At 45.0% G+C, this 25,000-nt stretch overlaps 1 protein-coding gene across 4 annotated transcripts in view; it reads right to left on the bottom strand.

The window, feature by feature from the left end:
• The window catches only part of LOC147029399 (homer protein homolog 2-like), a 70,695-nt gene that overhangs the window by 15,300 nt on the left and 30,395 nt on the right, over positions 1-25,000 (bottom strand). The window lies entirely within an intron of this gene.

The raw sequence follows: 25,000 nt of genomic DNA, 5'->3' as shown, positions 1-25,000 counted from the left end.
AATGTTCGGTACCTTTCGGGTGATGATGGACATTGAAAGCAACAAACCAGGAAAAAATCACAGAACCATGGGAAAGTGTTCATCAATGAAAATATCAATAAATGAAAAAAATGAAAAAAGTTAATGCAGGTGAGTGACCCGAGACAATGGGGAAGCACGGTTCGTTGTTGCATAAAATATGAAAGTATACCCTGCTAATATATATATATATATATATATATATATATATATATATATATATATATATACATACATATATATAAACAAATATATACATATATATAAACAAATATATACATATATATAAACAAATATATACATATATGTATAAACAAATAAATACATATATATAAACAAATATATACATATATATATATATATAAACAAATATATACATATATGTATAAACAAATAAATACATATACATATATATATATATATATATATATATATATATATACATACATACTGTGAGCCTGGTGTTGGCGCAGTGGTTAGGGCAGCGGCTTGGGATCCAAAAGGTCCTGAGTTCAAGCCCCGTTGGACCACTGAATTAATACACCAGGGGTTGACTCAGCCTGTCATCCTTCCGAGGTCGGTGAAATGAGCACCAGTGTACTGGGCTGGTGTATACCTCGGTTAAAATAGGTGTACCATAACCCTGTGTCATAAGAGGCGACCAGGGTTGCGTCAGGAAGGGCATCCGGTGTAAAACATGTGCCAAATCAGTATGCGGATCATACAGATCATCCGCTGTGGCGACCCCTAACGGGAGCAGCCGAAAGAAGAAGAAGATATATATATATATATATATATATATATATATATATATATATATATATATATATGTATATATATATATATATATATATATATATATATATATATATATATATGTATTGTTGCAGTTATGAGCCTGGTGTGGCTTAGTGGTCAAGGCGGTGGCTTGGGATCCTTGGGGTCCTGAGTTTGAGCCCCACTGGCTGCTGAGTTAGCATCAGGGGGGTTGACTCAGCCTGTCATCCTTCCGAAGGTCGGCGAAATGAGCACCAGGACACTGGTAATTATCCCTGCAGGGTCGAAGGCAACTAAGGGTTGGCGTCAGGAAGGGCATCCGGCCATAAAAAAACATTGTTACAAGAAAGGGTACCATGATTGGAGCCTGCAAAAAGCTGACTCCTGCTCAGGGATAAAGGCTTTCAAATGGTGTGACGATGTGAAAACGCATGCCTCTAAGGCAATGGCACCCAACACACAGTGATCCCCAGAGAGTTATTTCATCAGGCTTCATGCAGTCAGACCTTCCTCTCATGTCTAATGGGTTAATGGGACGAAGTGCGTTGCGTGGGTCATTTTGCTAGGTCGAATTATATCTCTATCTTTCATTCAAACCTGAATTTCATTCCAACCCTTTCCTTTTATCCATGATACAAATCTAAGCAGGCACCGCACCCAGGCAGCCACCCTTTGAGAGACTCACCACCAACACTGTACAGGATGTGCATGGCTTTTGTAAATTGCTTCCCTTTTGTCGCACCCCACAAATTCCTTGCTGTCCCTGCTGTACATAATAATAAACCCCATTCACTGTGCCACATACCTTTCCTCGCCTGATTGTAAATAAATGCTTTGTATAGAAATGTTCCCAGCTCATTTTTGTCTTTTCTTTCATTGGTCCAGCATGGTCCGTATCCGAGCTTAGCTGGGACGTTATCCCCCCAACGATCTGTTTCCTTGCCGGTACGTCCTTGGCAGTTATGCTCGGTTGCATCTGATCCGATTTGAACAAGGCGTATAGAGGGCATCTCCCCCGCTAATTAGATCACGTGACCATTTTAGGTAACCAGTTTCCATTGGACGGAGGACGCTAAGTCACGTGGTTGAGTTATTGGCGTTACCACCTCGACCACCAACATCCATTGAATATATATATATATATATATATATATATATATATATCCATTGGGACTATACCCTGTGCAGAGCGTTGGTGCTGCCTAAGCAGTATTCTTGGCTATTGGATACAATCCTGGATGGGTCGCCACTCCGACACAGAATACCAGCAAGCTGGCACTCATTTTGCTGACCTCAGAAAGGTGACAGGCAGAGTCAACCCCACCTGGAATAAATCTAACAGCCAAATGGGATTTGAACTCAGGATCCTGGGATCCCCAGCCCACCACCATAACCATTAAGCCAACACTAAGGGCACATATATATTTGTATATATATATATATATATATATATATATATATATATATATATATATATATATATATATATATATATATATATATATATATATATATATATAGTTATGAGTCTACGCCATTCCGGCGGGCAAACGACCGTTTTTAACCGAATCGCAGCCGTACGCCCACCGGACGAACAATTCAGTCGTGACTTCCCAGAACAATGCCGAGAACCAGTCACGGGTGTGCCTTCAACGCACACCACGGCCCAGTCCGTATTCTATCCGCGCGCGACAGGGTCAATCGCCGAATATCGATATACCTAAGTATTCGCGCGAGTAACCTACCGAGCCCCGAGGGACCGTACCTCGGCAAAGGCCTTGTCTGGAGGACAGGAACCACTTAAGCGGTTCGTTCCATCCTGGGATAACCGAGCGGAAATTATCGCCAGACCTCGCCGGACCCGATTCTATTATCTGTATTCAAAAACCAACTAGTATTCCGAAAATCAATTTGGCACTTCAATGGGGGAAAATGACACGATGAACGAGGTAGAGTTAAACAAGCACATTTATAATACAAGCACATATGCAGTCAGGAATGAAAAACACTAACATGCACGTATACAGAACAAAGGAAAAGCAAAAGGTGCTACGATGGTCTATAAGCAATTATGTGCAGTCAATTATACGGTTTTACTTACGGGACTCGGCGCCACAACATTTATTCAAAGAAAAACAAGGAAAAGACCCCCTCACAGACAAGGGAGTCAGACTGGACCCGTGGGCCTTTATAACGTGGGGCTTTGGTGACCGAAAGGACCCCACGAGACCGATGCAGGTTACCTGCACCCTCGTGGTGCCTTGATGTGGCAAGTCGCGACGTCCCGTCCCCACGGCAGCTCGCGTAGCCGCGGTTGAACTCGGGCCTTCCGTGTGGCAGGCGAGCTCTCTCCGGCTCTCTCCACACGAACGCGCGGTTTGTGCGACACAGCAGGCAAGGCTGCGACTCCAACTCGTGTCTCCTTCGCGACACCCGGACTCTCCACTGACTGCAAGCTCCAAGCTCCTGACTCCGACACGAGCCCAGACCTCCACACAGCTCCTTGGCTTCTTCAGACTCTCTGAACCCCGACAGACACTCTCCACCGACTCAGACCGACTTCCTCCAGACCCCCTCCAGACAAGTTGAACTGCGCTCTGCACGGTGTTTTATAGGGCTGGTGAGATGAGATCCGACCTCCGCCCTCCGATCTCTGACCCCTGACCCTTCTCGGAGAGCGGACGTTGCAGGAATCACCGACGCTCTTGATCCGAATTGTGGGCGAAGCTTGCACGGAGCGGACGTTGCAGGAATCACCGACGCTGCATGGCGAGAGAACCCTTGCCTTTGCCTGCAGCGATGCCGTTTGATTGGATCTCGCCGCTGCTGGCGCAAAGATGGCGTCGTTTCGGAGACGAAGGTGAGGTGATGTTTGTGGTGTGGAGATGTTGACGGTTGCTGGCGAAGTGGTGAGGATGGCGTGGTTTGTTGAGAGGCAGGTGTGGTTGTGGTGGTGGAAAGGCGGTTGGTCTGAAGCGGTTGTTGAGAGTGATGGTGGTGGTGGTGGTTGTTGTTGTGAAGCGGTTGATGAGAGCGATGTTGGTGGTGGTGGTGGTTGTTGTGAAGCGGTTGATGAGAGAGATGTTGGTGGTGGAGGTGGTTGGTCCAAAATAACGATAGTAAAGAATAACGGCAAACTCAAAGAACACAGCCCTGTCCACACGGATAAAACCCATTAAACAACGGTGGGGAAATCTAACTGAACACGAACTTATCGGCATAACTAACTAAGGACCTATATGGTGTTCTGCGAATTTCCACAGCTGTAACACTACCCCCTCCCCTTTTTACAGACTCGTCCCGAGTCGTCGAATTTTCATGTGCCATCATGTGTAAGTTTCCCCTCGTACGTTATATCTTTGGATACCTGAGTGCGACATTTCGTGTATTCGTGTCCCAAAAGTAAATAACCTATGGGCTGAGTAACTAACTAAACAACCCCACTCATGCAGACGACTTAAATAAATTTCGGCACTATGACAAACATGCAGGGGCGCAACTCATTTGCAATTTACAACTTAACTTATAAATTTTACACTAAACGCAGTCCTAGGCCTCCCCCGTGAAATGAGCGCAGTGAACACAAGTGGTGCACGGGCTGCCAGTGCAGTCCCGTGTGCGGCTGCCTACAGGGCAGTCCCTGCAGAACGCGCGATGAGCGGACTCAAGCAACAAAACGGTGCACGGGCTGCCAGTGCAGTCCCGTGATGCGGCTGCCTACAGGGCAGTCCCTGCAGCACGCGCAATGAATCTGGCGCAAGCAAACACAAGCAATGATCGGATGGATGGATGGATGGAACACACGGTGCACGGGCTGCCAATGCAGTCCCATGATGCGGCTGCCTACAGGGCAGTCCCTACAGCATGCGCGATGATCCTGGCGCACATGCTAATGAATGGATGGGGCAAATGCAACAAGGGCTAGCAGAGATGGGGCAAGGCAAAGGCAGGCAGACCAAGGCCTGGAAAGGCAAGACAAGGCCATTGTAGCAAAACGGGCCGGTGGTGAACTGACCGGCACAGACCTTGCAGCAAAACAGCCGGTAGATGAATGATCGGCACAGGCCTTGTAGCAAAACACAGCCGGCAGATGAAACTGGCCGGCCTCTTATCTTGTTTAAGGAGGTTGGTGGAGGGAGTGCAGTGGTGCTGGCCACTCGGAAGGCGGGCTCGGTCCTACCCTACTGTCTCCCTCCCAACCTATCGCCTTTGCCTGTCTCTGTCCATACCCACTCCCTTAGTTTGCATAACAAACCCAAATTTAGCCCCAACTTATTTTTTTGTTTTATTTTATTTTTATTGTTCCTTATATAAGTCGTCTCCCTAACCCCCTTTATTGTCTCTGTCTGGCAAACCTATCCTCTCACCTAGCCTACTCCTAACCCCTACGTTCCCTTCCTGGAGGGGAATAAGGGAGAGCTAGCGTCATGTGTCGAGGCCCAATCTAAGCCTCAGAATGGCCTCCTCAGATTTCAGCGATATATTAAACCAAAGTGAGTCCAGCGGCCCACAACAAGCGAAGGGATGGATGGTGCGGAGGGGTACACTTCCTAATCTACCCTAACATTATTGACTTTAAACTACCCCGGGCCTTTCCAAAATGCCTCTCGCTTAAACTATCGGTTCTAACAACCAAGATTCCCGGCACCTGTGTTGGTGTCCTCACAATTTCGGGCCTTGCCCTCAAATTTTCCTCCCGTGCCCTCACACGGTTTCGTGGCTGGGACGCATGGCTCCCTTGGCAGGAACTACCCTCTGCCGATTCTCCAACGATGGCACCCCCGGGCACTACAACTGTCTCCGAGCCTACCAGCTCCCTAAACACTGGGGAGTGCCCTCCCTGGCGACTCCCCTGAAATGCTCACGTGGCAGGCTGGTGCCCCGGGCCCCTTCCCTGGGTGCCCGTGCCCAATGCACTGCCCACGTGGCCAATGGCGCCCCGGGCCCCACATCATGTGGGCCCACCCGTGCCCACTACGCTATCCCGGCCCCCACTAGACCCTTGGCCTACCGCGGCCGACTAGCCCGGTGCCCGGGGTACCCACTAAGTGATACTCACCATTCGCAGACACACTCCCAGCCCATCAACAGGGCTCCTGCACCCTTCCAAATGGGTTTCGAACCTATGCTCCCACCAACAGCAAAACGACCTCCATTTTGTCAATTTGACAAACCCACTAACTCACATTATACTGAAGCTTGCACGGAGCGGACGTTGTGGAAATCACCGACCCTGCACCTCTGACCTCTGACCCTGCGCGGAGAGCGGACGTTGCAGGAATCACCGACGCTGCACGGCGAGAGAACCCTTGCCTATGCCTGCAGCGATGCCGTTTAATCAGATCTCGCCACTGTTGGCGCAAAGATGGCGTCGTTTCGGAGACGAAGGTGAGGTGATGTTTGTGGTGTGGAGATGTCGACGGTTGCTGGCGAAGTGGTGAGGATGGCGTGGTTTGTTGAAAGGCAGGTGGTTGTGGTGGTGGAAAGGCGGTTGGTCTGAAGCGGTTGTTGAGAGCGATGTTGGTGGTGGTGGTGGTTGTTGTGAAGCGGTTGATGAGAGCGATATTGGTGGTGGAGGTGGTTGTTGTGAAGCGGTTGTTGAGAGAGATGTTGGTGGTGGAGGTGGTTGGTCCAAAATAACGATAGTAAAGAATAACGGCGAACTTAAAGATCACAGCCCTGTCCACACGGATAAAACCCATTAAACAACGGTGGGGAAATCTAACTGAACACGGACTTATCGGCATAACTAACTAAGGACCTTTATGGTGTTCTGCAAATTTCCACAGCCGTAACAATATATATATATATATATATATATATATATATATATATATATATATATATATATATAAATAAATATATATATATATATATATATATATATATATATATATATATATATATATATATATATATATATATATATATATATATATATATATATATATATATATATATATATATATATATATATATATATATATATATATATATATATATATATATATATATATATATATATATATATATATATATATCCTGGTGTTGGCGCAGTGGTTAGGGCAGCGGCTTGGGATCCAAAAGGTCCTGAGTTCAAGCCCCGTTGGGCCACTGAATTAATACACCAGGGGGTTGACTCAGCCTGTCATCCTTCCGAGGTCGGCGAAATGAGTACCAGTGTACTGGGCTGGTGTATACCCCGGTTAAAAATAGGTGTACCATATCCCTGTGTCGTAAGAGGCGACCAGGGTTGCGTCAGGAAGGGCATCCGGCATAAAACATGTGCCAAATCACTATGCGGATCATGCGGATGATTCGCTGTGGCGACCCCTAAAGGAGGGAGCAGCCGAAAGAAGTAGAAGATATATATATATATATATATAATCTCAAACTAATGATTCATGAAACAAAGCCATAGTTTCCAGTGTATTCACCGCACCCATGTTTTTCACCCTCGAAATAAATGAATATATTGATCATTTTAATTTCTGATCGAGATCTCAATACCCTCGTACATTGACTTTGTACGGAACAAAGTGACGGAGATATCCACATGCTGACTCCCATGTACACTTAATTTCGTCTAACAGTTATGTTCTTATTTTCAAGAAGTTGAAGAGAGAGGAGAGCATATTAAGGAGTTTTTATTTTTCTTTCTTATTTTTTAATGTTTCAAAAAGGATTTTTTGTTCGTAGAAAAAGGAAGAAAAGGGATTCACGCCAGTATCATACATACTTCTTGAGAATTTGTGGCCCTGAAAAGGGCCATTTGGGCTTGATGAAGCTTTTCAACTAAACCCGACGAAATCCTCATCACTGCTTTCCTCATCAAAGACGGCACGTAACTCCTTGTCTGAATCAGGGTAGAGCAAGTCCATGTCGCTCTCACCATCATGTGCAGCCTCCAACTCCCAAATGATGTCGTCCTCTGTTCCATCCATGTTGTTGGAGATGCAACATTTCAGAAATCCTCATTTGACGATGTCCGACGGTATCTCTTCCCACATCTTGATGATCCAGCTAAAGATATCATCAGAAGGTCGATCTTTCTCATCCTCCCGCTCTTAGTGTAGGTCTTCTCCCCACTCATTATCTAGTCACACCAGCAATGACGTAGCCCGTCCTTGAACGGCTTGTTCATGGACACATCGAGGGGCTGCAGGAGCGACATCATCCCGTCTGGGATGATAATGAGATCCGTGTTGATCTGCCAGAGCGGCGCTTTGGTGACATCGGTCTTGTGACAACTGAACGCATTCAGGACGAGATTGCTCCATCGCTGGGAGAGACCACCATCCGGCCTGCCACTCCAAACTGTGCGCACTCATTTCTGGAACGGTCCCTCGTCTATCCATCCCTTCTACTGTGCACAAACAATGACACGGGCTGGAGACTCGTCTTTGGGCTGTGTCTTCCTCTCGAACACGACACACCTAGGGCGCTTGCCACAGTCTGCGGTTCTTGAGGCTCACGCGACCGCCCCCAGCCTGTTGTCGGATGCACGTAAGTTTACGCACAAGTTTATTTGTTGTGTTTGCTCCATTATTAGACTCTAACTATTGTGAGTAATTATTCTTTATATGTGAGACCAGGTGTTCTTTTTCTTCTTCTTTTGCGTTGAACGGTGATTTCAGAGCCACGAGGCTCCATATAATATGCCATGCACCTAAATTCCGGCTGTCTTCGCTTTTCACTTTTTTAAAATTTCCAAGCACACTTAATAAAACATTGTACAAACTCATAATCTGAACCGATTTTCAAAATTTAGTTGGCGGAATTGAGCTTCACAGCAGTTCCAACTGCTACAAGAACAGCGTTCATTTGGAATATAATTGAAATTCAGCATTAATCGGTTTTAAAACCGATTTTTTTTCTATACTTTTACCTATTTTTTTTTTACTGATAAAAAAGTGCATTTTATACACCAGAAAATACAGGAATTAAGATGACAAGGAAGAAAATGTCATCTGGTCTGATTCCCTCCTTCCAACTTTATAGCTCTCGCACCGTTCCCGTAAAAAAAATTCTTCCTCCCAAAAGATTTGCAACTTTTCTCCAGTTTTCCACAACTTGCATTCCATAATCGGCTGGCAGGATTGCCTCTAAGCTGTCCAGCCTGGGTTCGAATCCTGACACAGTTATAAGCAGTCATCTTGGTGTTTCACGGGCAGGGTAATTCATGAATTTGTGTGTCGTCCCTCGGAAACATGTTAAACTGAACATCCTGTCTGCTGTCTGCCAGAAATAGTTGGTGGACATTAAAGATCCCACTATGTCCTTCACGAAGGGTGAGCGAACTATCGCCGGCATCACAAACAAATTCCAAATTCCTGCTCCAACCAACAGAGGACAATGCATCAGCGGCACAGCCACATCCTCAGCCAATGATGCTACCCACAGCCTTGTCCTCCATACAAACAAAAGAAGTCCATTGCACAATGCTTATCACTTCACTGTAAATATTCTAGCTTTGATAATGTAATTTTTTTTTAAAATCAGGACATTCCTAATTCTCTGCGAAGCCTCCCTGCCCATTGACATAATAGCTTCAAAAATTTTTTTTTTTGAAGATGGTGCACATCACCTTCCGAGAACTTCATGTGTAGCATATTGCTCTTGTTCGTATCTTGTCTGTGAAAGCGAATGTATGATGGCTGGAATCTTGCAAAGGAGCATTTTAAGAGCATTTATATTCTTTAAAAAATGGACTCATCTTTGCTTTCATCGTAAAACTCTTTTGTGTTCAAGCAGAACACTAGTGTTTGTGAAGGCTGCATCGGTAGACGAGATAAACAATGTTTGAATCAACTCTTAGGAGGTAAAACCTTGTTAATGGGATTACTTTTGTGGTTTTTTTTTTACATGATACAAGGCACACCACACACACACACACACACACACACACACACACACACACACACACACACACACACACACACACACACACACACACACACACACACACACACGACTGTTTGTTGAGACAGACCAAGCCACTGAGCATGGGGGAAGTGCCATCACTTCCTGGGGTACTGTGGCTACTAGCAACATCATAACAATGGCAGAGCCTATCTCACTGCACTGAGCAGAGCATTTCCAAAGGAGGAATTTCCTCCTCCCCCATGGATACCAACCAACAGGGATTATAATCTGTGCTCTTTAACATTTTAAATGCTAAATGTCAAGCATGGAATCCAAATTGTCAGACACTCCAACCATGACACCTACAGGTCTGGTATTAATTTTGAGTTACCCATCTCGTTTGACAGAGTATACTCATCAATTCACAAGTAGCTTTGGCACTTCTACATGTGGTGGGCTCGCTCACCTGTGCATGGTTGAATATTCTGCAAGTTTAACCATATGACAACATGCAGCACGATTCCACTGCCAAGGGAGGCCACCACTGTCAGGTGTAAAGATAGCGTACGGTTTAATCTCAAACCAACATATAAGTGGGACTTGACTTGACTTGACTTGACTTGGGACTCAGCACAGAGACCGAGAATGTTCTCTCATGTGCCAATTTGGTTTGAGAGTTGGGGCAGTTTTTCCTTGATATATGTGCCTGCAAAGTGGAGAATTTGGTTTCAAGCGTGCCAAGTCTCCCTTCCACAGATCAAGAGCCAAGTCTCCCTTCATCCCTCTCCCGTCCACAGATCTACTAATATCTCTGTTCCCCACTGTTTTGTCCTTCTCCTCCCCACCCCTCTTATCTCCTGCTCCCCTTGTTGTACATTCTGTGTTCGCTCTCATACGAGCCTCGATATTGTATACAAAAAAAGAAAAACAAACGTTCAAACAACTGACCTCCCAAACTGCTGGCCAGGGTTCAAACCGCTGACCTCCCAGACCACTGGCCAGGGTTCAAACCGCTGACCTCCTAAACTGCTGGCCGGGGTTCAAACCACTGACCTCCCAGACCACTGGCCGGGGTGCAAACCGCTGACATCCCAGACCGCTGGCCGGGGTTCAAACCGCTGACCTCCCAGACCACTAGCCGGGGTTCAAACCGCTGACCTCCCAGACCACTGGCCAGGGTGCAAACCGCTGACATCCCAGACCGCTGGCCGGGGTTCAAACCGCTGACCTCCCAGACCACTGGCCGGGGTTCAAACCGCTGACCTCCCAGACCGCTAGCCGGGGTTCAAACCGCTGACCTCCCAAACCACTGACCTCCCAGACCACTGGCCGGGGTTCAAACCGCTGACCTCCCAGACCACTGGCCGGGGTTCAAACCGCTGACCTCCCAGACCACTAGCCGGGGTTCAAACCGCTGACCTCCCAGACTCAGAGAGGACGCTCCAAGCTTGCTGTGTTTTTACTGATTATTTATTTGCTTTTATTTTACATGATTTTGACATTGCCTTTTGTTGTAACAAATGTAGTAATTACTTTCAGCTAATGTAGAAAATATCACAATAAGTTCTAATGAAGTATTTCACTCAGGCCGACTGGCAGAGTCTTCAAGCAGCGGTCAAACTTCGAGACTGGTCTCCCATTTCTACTTTCTCCAACATCAACTCATCCTGAGAATGTTTTGAAAGAAACTTGCTCTCCCTCATGCACAGATTTATCCCCTCTCGTCTTCAGTTGTCCTCCCCTTCCTCCCGCCCTTGGTTCACTGAAGCTTGTGGTGAGGCGGTTGTCCTGAAACAACTTGCCTTCGCCTCATGGAAGGCAAATTCAACTGAAGGCAATCTCGTTTCCTTCCACAAAGCTCGGAATAAGTGTGGGTCTACCCTCAGCTTCTGAGGGTTCTGTCAAATCTCAACTCAGAACACTATGGCTGATGCCATCTGGACAGGTTTCAGAATCTAAAATCCTGCTCTGTTCCTGTTGCTCACCCTCTCTCTGTTCTATTCACCCTCTCATTTTCTCAAGGTCATCTGCCATCTGCTTGAAAACCAGCAAACATGACCGCTCTGCATTACAAAGATGCAAAAACTGATCCCTGCAACAACAGACCAATCAGCCTTCTCCCATTGAATAGCAAGGTCATGGAATCCATCATCACTTCCGAAATCAAATTCTTTCTCTTCTCCAATGGATTGATTTCCGACCATCAATTTGGATTCAGACCAGGTCACTTTACCTTGGATATGCTGATTCTGCAATCCCAACAATGGATGGAGGAACTCAATGCCGGAGATTAAATCAGAAACATATCCCAAGACATATCGTGAACTTTTGACATGGTCTGGCATCTCGCATTACTCACCAAATTCTCTTCTTACAGTATCCAAGGTAATCTAATCTCCACTCTTGACTTCCTCTCTTGTTGCAGTCAACAAGTGGCTTTCAATATATATATATATATATATATATATATATATATATATATATATATATATATATATATATATATATATATATATATATATATATATATATATATATATATATATATCTCTCTGTCTCTGTCTCTGTCTCTGTCTCTCTGTGTGTCTCTCTCTCTCTCTCTCTCTCTCTCTCTCTCTCTCTCTCTCTCTCTCTCTCTCTCTCTCTCTCTCTCTCTCTCTCTCTCTCTCTCTCTCTCTCTCTCTCTCTCTCTCTCTCTCTCTCTCTCTCTCTCTCTCTCTCTCTCTCTCTCTCTCTCTCTCTCTCTCTCTCTCTCTCTCTCTCTCTCTCTCTCTCTCTCTCTCTCTCTCCAACCTCTCTCTCTTCCTCAAACCTCTCTCTCTCTCCCTCCAACCTCTCTCCCCCCTCTCTCTCTCTCTCTCTCCCTCCAACCTCTCCCCCCCTCTCTCTCTCTCTCATCTTCTCTTCCTGTCCAGGCTGGAGTTCCTCAAGGCAGCATTGGCCGGCCACAGCCTCTTTACTCTCTGCAGATCTGGATAAAATCACAAGCTGGTCCAACATGTGGAACATGTCTTTCAATCCTGACAAATCTCTTACCTTCACCATGTCTCTCTGAAAGGACCATTTGGAGCCCCCCCCCCCATCTACTTTTCTACAATCCTCTTTAAGAAGTCCTTTCATTCAAGCTTCTGGATCTCACTATCTGCCAGGACTTCTCCTGGGAAAGCCACATCGCCTAACTGGCATCCAAAGCCAGTCGCCGACTGGCCATCCCACATTGCACAAAGTCCTTCCTTGGCACACCTGAGCTTCGAACCACCTACAAAGCTTTCATCTGCAGCCTGATGGAGTACTGCTCACCCTCTGGGGTGGTGTTGCTGCCTCACACCTCGCTTGGCTTCACGCTGTGGAAACCAAGGCTTTTAGGATCATAGGTATCCCACGCAATGAAGCTGAGTCTTTGGGTCTCTCATTCTCTCACCATAGGCAGGTCAGTGGTCTTTCTATCCTCAACTGTCTCCTCTCTGGCATTGCCCCCCCCTGCTCTGTCTGTGCTCTGCCTCTCTATATTTCTGCAGGGCGTTCAAGGTCTGCCAAAACCCCCCTTCTGGTGAAACTGCCAAATTCAAGAATCACTGCTCACCTTCACACTTTCGTCCTTTTTTCCCACCTCTGGAACAAACTCCCACACTCTTAAATCACACTCTTCCCTCCAGGTCTTCAAAATAGCTGTTCACCACCATCTCTTATCTTCCCCCATCCAAAATCTTGATCCTCACTTCCCCCGTTAATCCATCCCAAACCCACCTCCTACAAAGTCCATGTTTTCCTTCCTGAAAGTCCATGTAGCTCCATCTTGTTTACCTGATGTACCCCACCCCATCCCTCTCCCTTCCACAGATCTATTTTCTCTGTTCCCCACTGTTTTGTGCTTCCCTCGCCCACCCCTCTTGCCCCTGCCTTGTTATATGCTCAGTGTGTTAGCTCTTACATGAGCTTCGACATGGTATACAAAAAAAAACAAGAAGTAAGTCTTTACATCGATAAATCTATCATACCAAAAAGAGTACAAAAATGATCAGTGGTTCTTTTTTGACAACCGCAGGAAGGTTTTAGCCTCTTCAACTTGCAATGTCTCATTACCAGTCATGACCTATCCTGGAAAGATAGCATTTCCAAGCCAGCTTGATTTGGGACAATTTCCTGGAGCAGGTCCTTCTTTGGGAGCCTAAACTTCTTGCAATGTGCAACGTAAGTACAAATAGCAATGGAGTATTGGTCCTCATGATGGGGGCTCTCACATCCCATCTTGAACTGATGGGCACAATAAAACATTAAACTCTCAGCATTATCTACATACAGTACATATTTCCAAGTGTTTGTGTGTTTGTTAATGGTTTGCTCTCCCAACAATGGATGGACATCCTCAATGCCAGAGATTAAATCAGAAACATATCCCGAGACATATAGTGAACTTTTGACATGATCTGGCATCTCGCATCCTTTGGAAATCCTTCAGATTTCGTCAATTATGTTGGTCAGTTGTGTGTGTCATTCTGTGTGTCTGTTTGTTTGTGTTTGTTTACCCTGAAGCAGCCACACCGTTTCAGAGATCATGACAAAACTGGGTACAGACGTCAGCCATGGTCCAACTTAGACACTTGTCGTTTTTGGTGAATCTAGGTCAAAGGTCAAGGTCAAGGTCACCGAAAAACCGAAATTCTTATTTTCGCAATAACGCCCGGTAAAATGGTTGTATCGACTTCAAACCAAATCCAAAATGTGCATCTTCCAATTTTCATCCAACACATATATGTCTCATTGGGGTGTCACACCAACACCCTTCTTAGTGGTCGGGGGTCGAATCTCAGGGGGGGAGGGGTCGGGTCAAAATTTTCAAATTGCGATAAAAACGCCATTTCAAGTCCGATTGACTTCCAAGTTATGATCAGTTATGAACCAAATTGATTTCCAGGTTTTTGTTTTTTTTCAGAGATCATGGAGATATGACAAAGTTATTCCGGCAATTCCTTGCTCAATGAGCAATTTCATTTGTTTTTTTGTACATTATTATTTCATGGCCTAACCATATCACCGAGAGGCCCCAACTTTTTGGTGTCGGTACGGTACTTCAGAATCTGGGCAAGGTTTTAAGGACCACATGTTGGGCCTTGACATCCGTTTTGAGGCCACCAAATGTTGCTATAAAGTTTATTTTGGGATGTGGAGTCAGGCAGTGCTGCCGCGAGCCGGGACACAAAAGGTAACCACAATGAGGCCAATAACTCCATGGCTTTACAATGTCCAACACATCCCAAAACCACTGCCGGAAAAATCTCACCGAGTCGGACAGCACCGGGTATCACCCCAAGGGCAACGCCAGGTAGCTCTTGCTCGTTAAAATTAATTTTGAACATTACATGATCAAATTACTCCCCATTTAATACAGATAGGTTGTTTGCCTCTCATTTGGCAATACACTTCGTGCCAACGAAGCTACTCACTCCTCCACATGTTAACTCAAAGAAAATTCTGACACCGGCACAAGCATTGCAGTTCATTTGTCTGTCTGTCTGTCTTAACCTCGTCACCAACTTTCACACACAAAGTAACCCTGGTGTTGGCTTAACGGTGAAGGTTAAGGTTAAGGTTAAGATGTTAAGGTCTTGAGTTTGAGTCCCTGACCTTCCATTAGTCAACACCAGGTGGATTGGTTCAGCCTGTCATCCTTCCAAGGTTGGTAAAATGAGCACCAGCTTATTGGAAACAGGGGGCACTACATCAACGGCACAGCTGCACTCCCAGCAATGATGCAACTGACAGCCACAGGCTACAGACGAAATATGCTTCCAAAGGGGTGTTTGTCTTGGGCATTTATCTCCAAAAAACAAGACAAGGAATACCAAGAAACTTTGGTGCAGGAGGAGGCCATCTTGCCCATCATGCCTGGTCGTCATGGTCGAGACATGTCAGCAGTGATTGAGAATCACCCTTTCGCATTAGCCTGGCCCCTTTTTCTGAAGGTTCGGCTTCTTTCTCTTCCCATAAAACCGAAGAGATTTCGCCGCAGAGTTTTTCTATCCTGAGAAACTAGGCGCACTGCTCGAAGGAGCCGAGAACCAGACCATACATTTCATATTGATCCCAGTAGATCCCAGTAGTACAACGTAATTGTTTTCATGGACTTTACGAACCACGGTTCGACCGGAATTTGCAAACTAATGAATCAGCCGCTGGGGATGCTGGGGAAAAAAAAATGGCGTAAAAATCGACGCTTCCACATGGATTGCGCGGCACACTGTGCTTCACCCTGTCGTCGGAGCAAGTCGAGACCAGTACGTACAGCGAGAGGGGTTATCAATCTACGAGCTCAGACATTCTGGCGTACCTCCGTGCTTGCATGGTGGCTCTAGTACCTGTCAAAGAAGGCACGCGGTTCGAATCTCTCACTTTAAAAATCACATTTAGAAATCACGTTTTAAACTCACGGCGCTATGTGTGGTCATACAGCGCTCGGCACGGTTCATATATAGCACTGTTCACACAAAACCATCACGGCGACTCTGGATCCTGAGAAGGAAGGCACCTGGTTCGAATCTCGCATTCAAATTCGCATTTCACACTCATGGCCACCTGGTATTGGCTTAGCGGTTAGGGTGGTGGCTTGGGATCCTAGGGTCCTGAGTTCGAGCCCAGTTCGCCACTGAATTAGCACCAGGGGGTTGACTCAGCCTGTCGTCCTTCTGAAGTCGGCGAAATTAGCACCAGTATACTGGTAATGGAGGCACTGCATCAGCAGCATAGCTGCACCCATAACCAATGATGCAACCAGCAGTCAAAAAGGCAGCACACAATGGGAACACTCACGGTGTTCGGTGTGTTCTGGACAAAATCAATACCAGACACTATCAACCATCCATACGCAAGCTATCGACAAGTCCTATCAATATCCCTGTTCTCCTCGATATCCAATGCTGAAAGGTACCTTTCTAATTCCAATTTAAATCTACCAACTCTTTTCCTCCACTACATTTCGAGGGAGAGCATTCCATACATTAACTACCCTATGAATGAAAGACCCCTGCATTAATGCTGTGCCAACCCTCATCTTTTTCTTTCATGCTACATCCCCTGGTCCTGTCACTGTATATTTTGCTGGAAAACTCATCTGGACTTATTTGGTCTATATCCTTTATTCCCATAAACATCTCAATCAAGTCCCATCATAATCACCTCCTTCTGATGTATGAAGTCCCATCTCCTTCAATCATTCCTCATAGCTGAATCGAGCTAGCCCTGGAATCAATCCAGCAACCCTACGCTGAACGCTCTCTTTGGCAGCCATATCCTTTCTTAAATGTGGTGACCAAAACTGTTCTCCATATTCTAGAAGAGGCCTCACTAAATTCCTATGCAGTGTCGACATTACCTCTTTTGATTTATAATTTATCTCTCTATGGATACAACCTAAAACCCTGTTGGCCTTACCTATACCTGTCCAGTACTGTGCTATATGATTTCCCCTACTTGCATACAATGCCAATGGAAAGTGTACACCCCCTTCATAATTTTCACCTTTTGTTGCCTAATATCCTGGAATTAAATTACATTAAATCAGACTTTTTCCACCTTTATTTACACATCGTAACCCACAACATTCAAGTGAAAAACGAATTCTACAAATTTCAGAAAATTAATTTAAAATACAGAACTAGAATATCTTGCTTGGATAAGTGTCCACTGCTCTGAGTTAATAATTGGTGGAAGCACCTTTGACAGCAATTACAGCTGTGAGTCTGTTGGGATTGCTCTCCACCAACTTTGCACACCTTGATTTGGGCAATATTTGCCCATTCTTCTGTACAAAACTGTTCAAGCTCAGTCAAGTTGAGTGGGTAGTGTTGATGGACAGCAATGTTCGAGCCATGCCACAGATTTTCGATTGGATTTCAGTCGGGGCTCTGACTGGGACACTCAAGGACATTCATCTTTTGTTCCTTAGCCACTCCAGTGTCGCTTTGGTTGTCAGACTGAAAGGTGAACTTCCCTCCCAATTTCAGCTTTCTTGCAAAGGGCAGCAGGTTTTCCTCTAGGATTTTTCTGTATTTTGCTCCATCCATTTTCCCATATATCCTGACAAGTGCCCCAGTCCTTGTTGATGAGAAACATCTGCATAACATGATGCTGCCACCACCATGCTTCACAGTAGGGATGGTGTTCTTCGGGTGATGTGCTGTGTTGGGTTTGCGCCAAACGTTACATTTTGCATTTCAGCCAAAAAGTTCCAACTTGGTTTCGTCAGACCACAAAACATTTTTTCACACGGCTTCAGAATCTTTGGAGCGGTTTTTGGCATGCCTCAAACTAGACTCAAGTTGGGCTATTTTGAGTAATGGCTTCCTTCTTGCCACTCCACCATACATGCCAGACTCATGGAGCTTGGGATATTGTTGGCGCATGCACACAGTGACCAGTCTTTGCCATAATATAAAGGTATGTAGCTCTTTCAAAGTTGCCATTGGCATCATGGAAGTCTCTCTGATCAGTCTCCTCCTTGCTTGGTCATTCAGTTTGGACGGGCGGCCTTATCTAGGCAGGGTCTTGTTGGTACCACGTGCCTTCCACTTCTTAGTGATTGCCTCTTAGTGAAGGCCTTTGAAATATTTTTTTTCGCCATCCCCTGATGTGTGCCTTTCCGCAACTTTATCCCGGAGTTCTTTTGAATGCTCCTTGGTGCTCATGGTTGAGTCTTTGCTGTGAAATGTACTACCCAGCAGAGGAAACCTATAGGAACAGCTGATTTTATTCTGAAAATGATCAGAATCACTACAGTTTAACACAGGTGGAGGCCAATTAACTTGGTGTGTGATTTTGATGGTGATTGGTTACACCTGAGCTAATTTACAATTTATTTTATAAGGGGGGTGGACACTTATCAAACCAAGATATTCCAGTTTTGTATTTTAAATTAATTTTATGAAATTTGTAGAATTTGTTTTTCACTTGCAAGTTGTGGGTTACGATGTGTAAATAAAGGTGGAAAAAGTCTGATTTAATGAAATATTATTCCAGGCTATAAGGCAATTAAAGGTGAAAAATTTGAAAGGGGGTGTAGACTTTCTGTAGGTGCTGTATCAACACCCCAACCCCAGATCCTTCTCCTGCGCGACGTGCATCCTGTCAGCTCTATTTTCATTATTCTTACCCATCGCCGGCAATTTACACTTCATTTTATTCAACTGCTTGTTCCATTATTTTGCCGCATCTATTAAAGTATTTAGACTTCCCTGAATATGGTCACCCCCCTCTCTGCTGTCTACCTCACCTCCAAACTTGGTATCAACTTCAGATTTAGAAAGCTGATTCTTAACCCCACTATCCAAATCATTGTTGTAATTTATGAATAATAATGGTCCCACGACTGATCCCTGAGGTACCCCCACTACTAGCATCCTCCCAGCTAGACATCCTGCTACTTCATACCACTCCTTGCTTCCTATCATTCAGGCAGTTTCCAATCCAGTTAGCCACCTGACCTGACCAGCCACTCGACAAGCCCTCACCTTACATAACAAACTCTTCTGGGGTATCTTGTCAAATTCCTCCTTAAAGTCTAGATACACGACACCCACTGTACTTCCCTCATCCACCCCAGTCAGAAACGTCTTCATAGAACTCAAAAATATTTGTTCAACAACATCTCCCTTTGTTAAATTTGTGCTGACTATCATTAATTAGCACTCCCAGCTGCACCAACGAACAACTTCAACGGCATCATCCGCTTTTGAAACCCCCTCAAACGCAGTAACCCTACACACACAGCCCGCCACCAAACCTTCACCCACACTCTCACCTGGAGCCACCGTACTGAGACTGGTGCCAACACAGTCTGTTGCCCTCCCCCTCTGCACCTCCAACGCCAGCAGCACGCTCCGCACTACCATAACCTAAACCCTCCACTCTACTCATAGCACCCACCCCTGTTGCACCCTCCACCGTATGCATCTGTCGTAGACCCACACAACAAGCATGACTGATATTCTTCATTTGATCTCCCACCCTCTGACAAATCCAGCAAAGATCTTAATCATTTTCTCAGTTCATCCACCAAAGCTCTTAAAACGAGAATGGCACTCAATGGAGTGCATACATCTATCAGGCTGAACAGTTTACGTTTTGTATCCCACTGATAGGCCAAATCTGGGTCTGGACCTCCAGAATCTAATCAGCCTGTTGTGGTCACACACCCAACTCATCCACAAAGTTTAGTCTGAATCTGTCTTCAAGTCTTTGAGATATCCTGCTCACAGACAGACAGATCGACGGACAAACAGACAGACAGACATGGGTGAAAACATAACCTCCGTCCACCTTCGGTTGCGGATATAACGAGCCAATTCCAAACATTTACAACAGGAAAGATCCCACACAGTCGCCACCAACCCAAACATCACTCATAGACAATACCCAATGCATTGTTTACAACTGCTCATGCATTTGTCCCTGGTCCTGCATACTTCCAGTGACATCTGCTTTGTCTCGTCCTCTTTGTCCAGCTATCCGCATTGTTTACCCCTTGGTGCCACTATCGGTATCAGGTTGATCACCGTCACGCTCAGTAGATTCGAAACCCAAGTGATCCATCTCTCCAGATGCAATACATATCAGATAAAATCGGCAATTAACAATATTGTAATTAACCAATTGATAAATCACCATCAGAAGCTTGATCATTGAAATTACATTCAAATTTCAATTGCCAAATGGGAATGATTTTTTTTAAGTGGCAGCCCGAGCATTCATCATATCCACAAAGAACAGCTGCTCTTCGGTATTGTATTTCAACTGCAATCCAGAACTTGGATCATGTTTCAGATAATTACACATTTCAACATCAAAAAAAAAAAAAGAGAAAGATCTCTTGTATGGTTGTCACGTTGGACCTCCTGTTGGACTTGCCCAAAAAAAATTAAATAAAATTAATAAATTATTGCAGTTACTTTTTCAAGAAAAGACTCCCAATGGAAGCATAGATAAGGCAAATTATAATTTGAGTTGAACACAAACACAAAACTTCTCTTCAATACAGAAACTGTGGAGGAAACTTGAGCTCACAGAAGAGTTGGATGGCACGGGGTGTAGCGGAGAGAGCAAAACACTGATCGGAGGAAACAGGTGCACACGGGAAATGCAGAAAAACAAGTTCAGTCGGAGTAATAGATTGCATATCTTGGAATGGGGGGGGGGGGGGAAATGAGCAACAACATAAAAACTCAACAACAGGTACAACCTGAAGTCACAGTTATCTACAAGCTTGTAGGAGTGGAGGGAATAAAGAGATTGGACAGACCGAGGATATTTCACAGATGGGAGAAAAAAAAAAAGGTGTGTGGATGATAAGACTTCTTTTTTAATCTCTGAGAGCAGGTTTAACCATTTTATAATGTCATCCCTTAAAGTAACTCATTCCAACATTCCACATGCTTCACCACCCTCTGAAACCTCACTCTCCGCTGCACCTCTTAATTTTTAAAAATAAGTTTTTACTTTTCCAACTAAACACATTTTCTTTGACAAATTTCCAGAAATTGTGCTCGAAGGAAGACAAAAGTTATGTTTTATACCTATTTCAGGTTCCCACCAGACTCCCTCGAATTGTAGGCCATCACACACGGATAATTCCATGATGCGGCGGGTCGCTAAAAGACCGTGAATGCCAATAACTCAACCGCGTGACCTAGGGCCCTCCCGTATATGGGTTAACCGGGTTACCTAATTAATCACGTGATTTAATTACCGGGGAACACGCCCTCGGTATGCCTTGTCCGAACCGGATCACTTTATTGGGTTGGATGCAGCCGAGCGACACTGCCAAGGACGTACCAGCTAAAAGGAATGGATTGTTGAGAATAAAGTCCCGGCTAAGCTAGGATTCAGACCATGCTGGATCAATGAAGGAACAGACAAAAACGAGCTGGGAACATTTCTAATAATAATTTATTTACAAGGAGGCGAGGAAAGTTATGTGGTCCAGTGAATAGTAGTTGTATTGTTGTGTATTGCAGGGATAGAAAGAAGCGTGAGGTGCAACAATGTACAAGCAACTTACAAAAGCAGACACAGAGCAGACTTAACCCAAAATAATAATATTTATAATCTTCTGCAATCTTAACTTATGAGGACAGGTGCCAGGACACACACACACACACACACACACACACACACACACACACACACACACACACACACACACACACACACACACACACACACACACACACACAGATGAAGAGGAGTTAATGAAGAGAAAAAGGAGGAGAGGAGATGAGGCTAACGGTCTTGGAATACCTTGCACGATTGCCTCATCGCACCACCAATACGTTTTGCGGGGATGCTCCGCTGAGCGATACCTCCATGACAGCTGGCACGCCGTTTCTTGCTTCGTGGCACTTCATGCAGTTTGCATCGGTCCAGAGAATGAGACGCGACAGTCGGGCATGAAGGGAGGGACTTGGGTGGAGAAGGCGGAGTCGAGAGCTCGTGGGCAGAGTGGTGGGGTGGAGTCAGTGACGTGTGGGCGGAGAAGGGCGGAGAAGTGGAGGCGGAGTCACAGCGATGAAGGCGGGTGAAGAAGGCGGAGTCGCAGCAAATGGGAGGAGAAGGCAAGTTGGAGATCCAGTGCATCAGAGAGAGATAACGGCTTTGCCATCAGCCTTTTATAAATCCGTGGTACTGGGCAGGGGGCTACCCCGAAGCGATGCGTTGTCACCTGAATTGGGGGCTCTGCTTGGCCCCGGCCCCTGCGTGGCCCGGCTGCGATGGCCAGAAGTGGTTCCACTCCACTTCCGGCAAGATGACCCCAAGCTGTGAGATCGTCCCGCTCCGACCTCACGACATGATATGCATTGCTCAGCACCGAACTCCGCGACATGACTTGCCTTGCACGATCTCCTGGACTGTTCCCTGATGAGTGGCCGAGGGTCATGTCGGCCCCGCATGCCTACCCGGGTACCTATGGCTAGCGCTGGTCAATGTGCTTGCTCCGTGATGCGCCACACGGCCCGAGCTGTACAGCATGCCCCTGCCTCACGCAAATTTCGATTTACCTCAGCAATAAAACAGAAAAGAAGAGTAGAAATGAAATTTGTGGTGTAAGCAAACCTAGCTATGAGATCCCCGCAGCGCACGTCCCATTTGACCCACTCGACAAAATGGAAGGGGCTATCGAAACGTGTATTAATAGAATAACTGGCTTGGGACCGCTATATGTTGGATGCCATTGCCTTGGAGGCAATCGGTTCCTCGAACCACAACAATATATATTTACACACACACATATATACATATATATATATATATATATATATATATATATATATATATATATATATATATATATATATATATATATATGTGTGTGTGTGTATACGTATCTGTCTATATAAATGAGACCTCCCACACTCCTCTAATCGAAGCTGCATCAAGCAACCCAGGAAGGCCTACGCAACGTAAGCGCTTTGCTGTTTCGAATCCTTCTCAGAGTTCCTCACAACTATAAAGATGTTCGCACATTGTACACACATGAGAATGCCAATGCTGCACACCCCCTAAGCTACTGTACTGGTTTCATCATTTATTGGTGAATCAGTGATAGCGCAGACAGCAATGCATACCAATGAGGCTCCCAAGCATGTACCACGTGCAAACGTCAAGCATTCAATAATCATTCAATATATAAATATATAAATACCCACCCACATCTCTCACCTGTGAATGGAGGGGATGGCCAATGAGCTCTAACTTAATCGACTACACCTAGGTGGCTAGGTTTATATAAATAAATCGACTCCTCCCGTACTCTTGGAGACAAAGAAGCTGCATAAAGCAACCAAGAAAGGTGAAAAAGGTAAGCCCTTTACTGTTTCAAACCCTTCCCAGAGTTCATCCACAGCTATAAAGATGTTAACACGTAGTACATACATGAGAATCCCAATGCTACACCCCCCCCCCTCCCAGCTTCCAGACCGGTTTCATCACTTATTGGCAAATAATCAGCGACAGCACAGACAGAAATGCATTCCAATGAGGCCCCCAAGCATGAACCACGTGCAAATGTTGAAAGCAGTTGTTATTCGTGAGTCAAAAATTAGGTGAGAACTAATTGGTTATCTTCTCCATTCACAGGTGAGAGATGTGGGTGGGTCTCACATTTTCATTTGGAAATCACTTCAAAAATGTAAAAAAGTCTCGTTTCCAGATCCAGGTTTGGATCATCACTAAAATCTAATCAATTTGTCCTTGTCACACAGGCAACATGTCCTAAAATTTTCATCCAGATCCGTCCACAACTTAAGATATCGTACACACAGACAGACAAACAGACAAACAAACAAACAAACAAACAAACAGGAAGGGGTGAAAACATAACCTGCTTCACCTTCGGTGGTGGAGGTAACTCGAACGACACTCGGTAGAGCGGATACCTCCGCCAGGCTGAAGAGTCTACATTTTGATTCCACTGATAGGCTGGATCTGAATCCGTACCTGAACCAAAATCACATTGAATTGTTTTTGTCACCGACCAACTCGTCCACCAAGTTTTGTCACAATCCCTCGATAATGTTTTGAGATATCGTGCTATATGTCGTTTTTGGCCCGACCTCTCAATGATGAAGAATCACTTAAATAACTATACAATTCTAGTATCTGTATAATCACCTAAATCTAATCAATTCGTCCTTGTCACACACCCAACCTGTCCATCAAGTTTCTTCTCAATCCATCCATAACTTTTGCAGACATCCTGCTCACAGCCAGACAGGGCAGACAAGCAAATAAACCAGGGGTGAAAATATATCCTCCGTTCACCTTCGATTCTCGAGGTAATAATGGAAGAATGCCCTCTTGCTTTTTTCAAGAATGGGAATAAAGAGGGAGGGGTGGACAGAGAGTTGGGGTTGGGATGAGGATGAGCAGATGGGGGACCAAATTTGGGAGAGGGGGGTTGAGGACTTGTGGTTGCAAAGGGGGGGGGGTGATGTTTACATGATATTTAATTATTATTTGCATCACATTGTTGAAGTGACATTTTACATCAATCAGAAATTTCCCACAGGTACCTGCTAGTATAATTATATTGTGCTGATTATAATTCTCACAGTTTGTATCAATTAGAAAAGTAAGAGGTATAATTAAGCAGGTCATCTCACAATTGTTTTGCTAATTCAAAGTATCTCTGCAGTAATACATCTTTATGTAACGCACAGTGTGGTTCAAATTTGTTCATCACTTGTCATGATAAAAAACAGTATTTTGTGTAGATTAATTATAATTGCAGGAAATTTGTCTTCATTGGCAATCAATACTCATAATTATATATTTCCTGCTTTAATACATGTGT

Source organism: Eptatretus burgeri, chromosome 3, assembly GCF_056783735.1.
Source record: "Eptatretus burgeri isolate ZD-2024b chromosome 3, Ebu_testis_v1, whole genome shotgun sequence".
Taxonomy (NCBI): Eukaryota; Metazoa; Chordata; class Myxini; order Myxiniformes; family Myxinidae; genus Eptatretus; species Eptatretus burgeri.
Note: the sequence above shows the minus strand (reverse complement) of the source record. Positions and strands in the feature narration are given on the sequence as shown.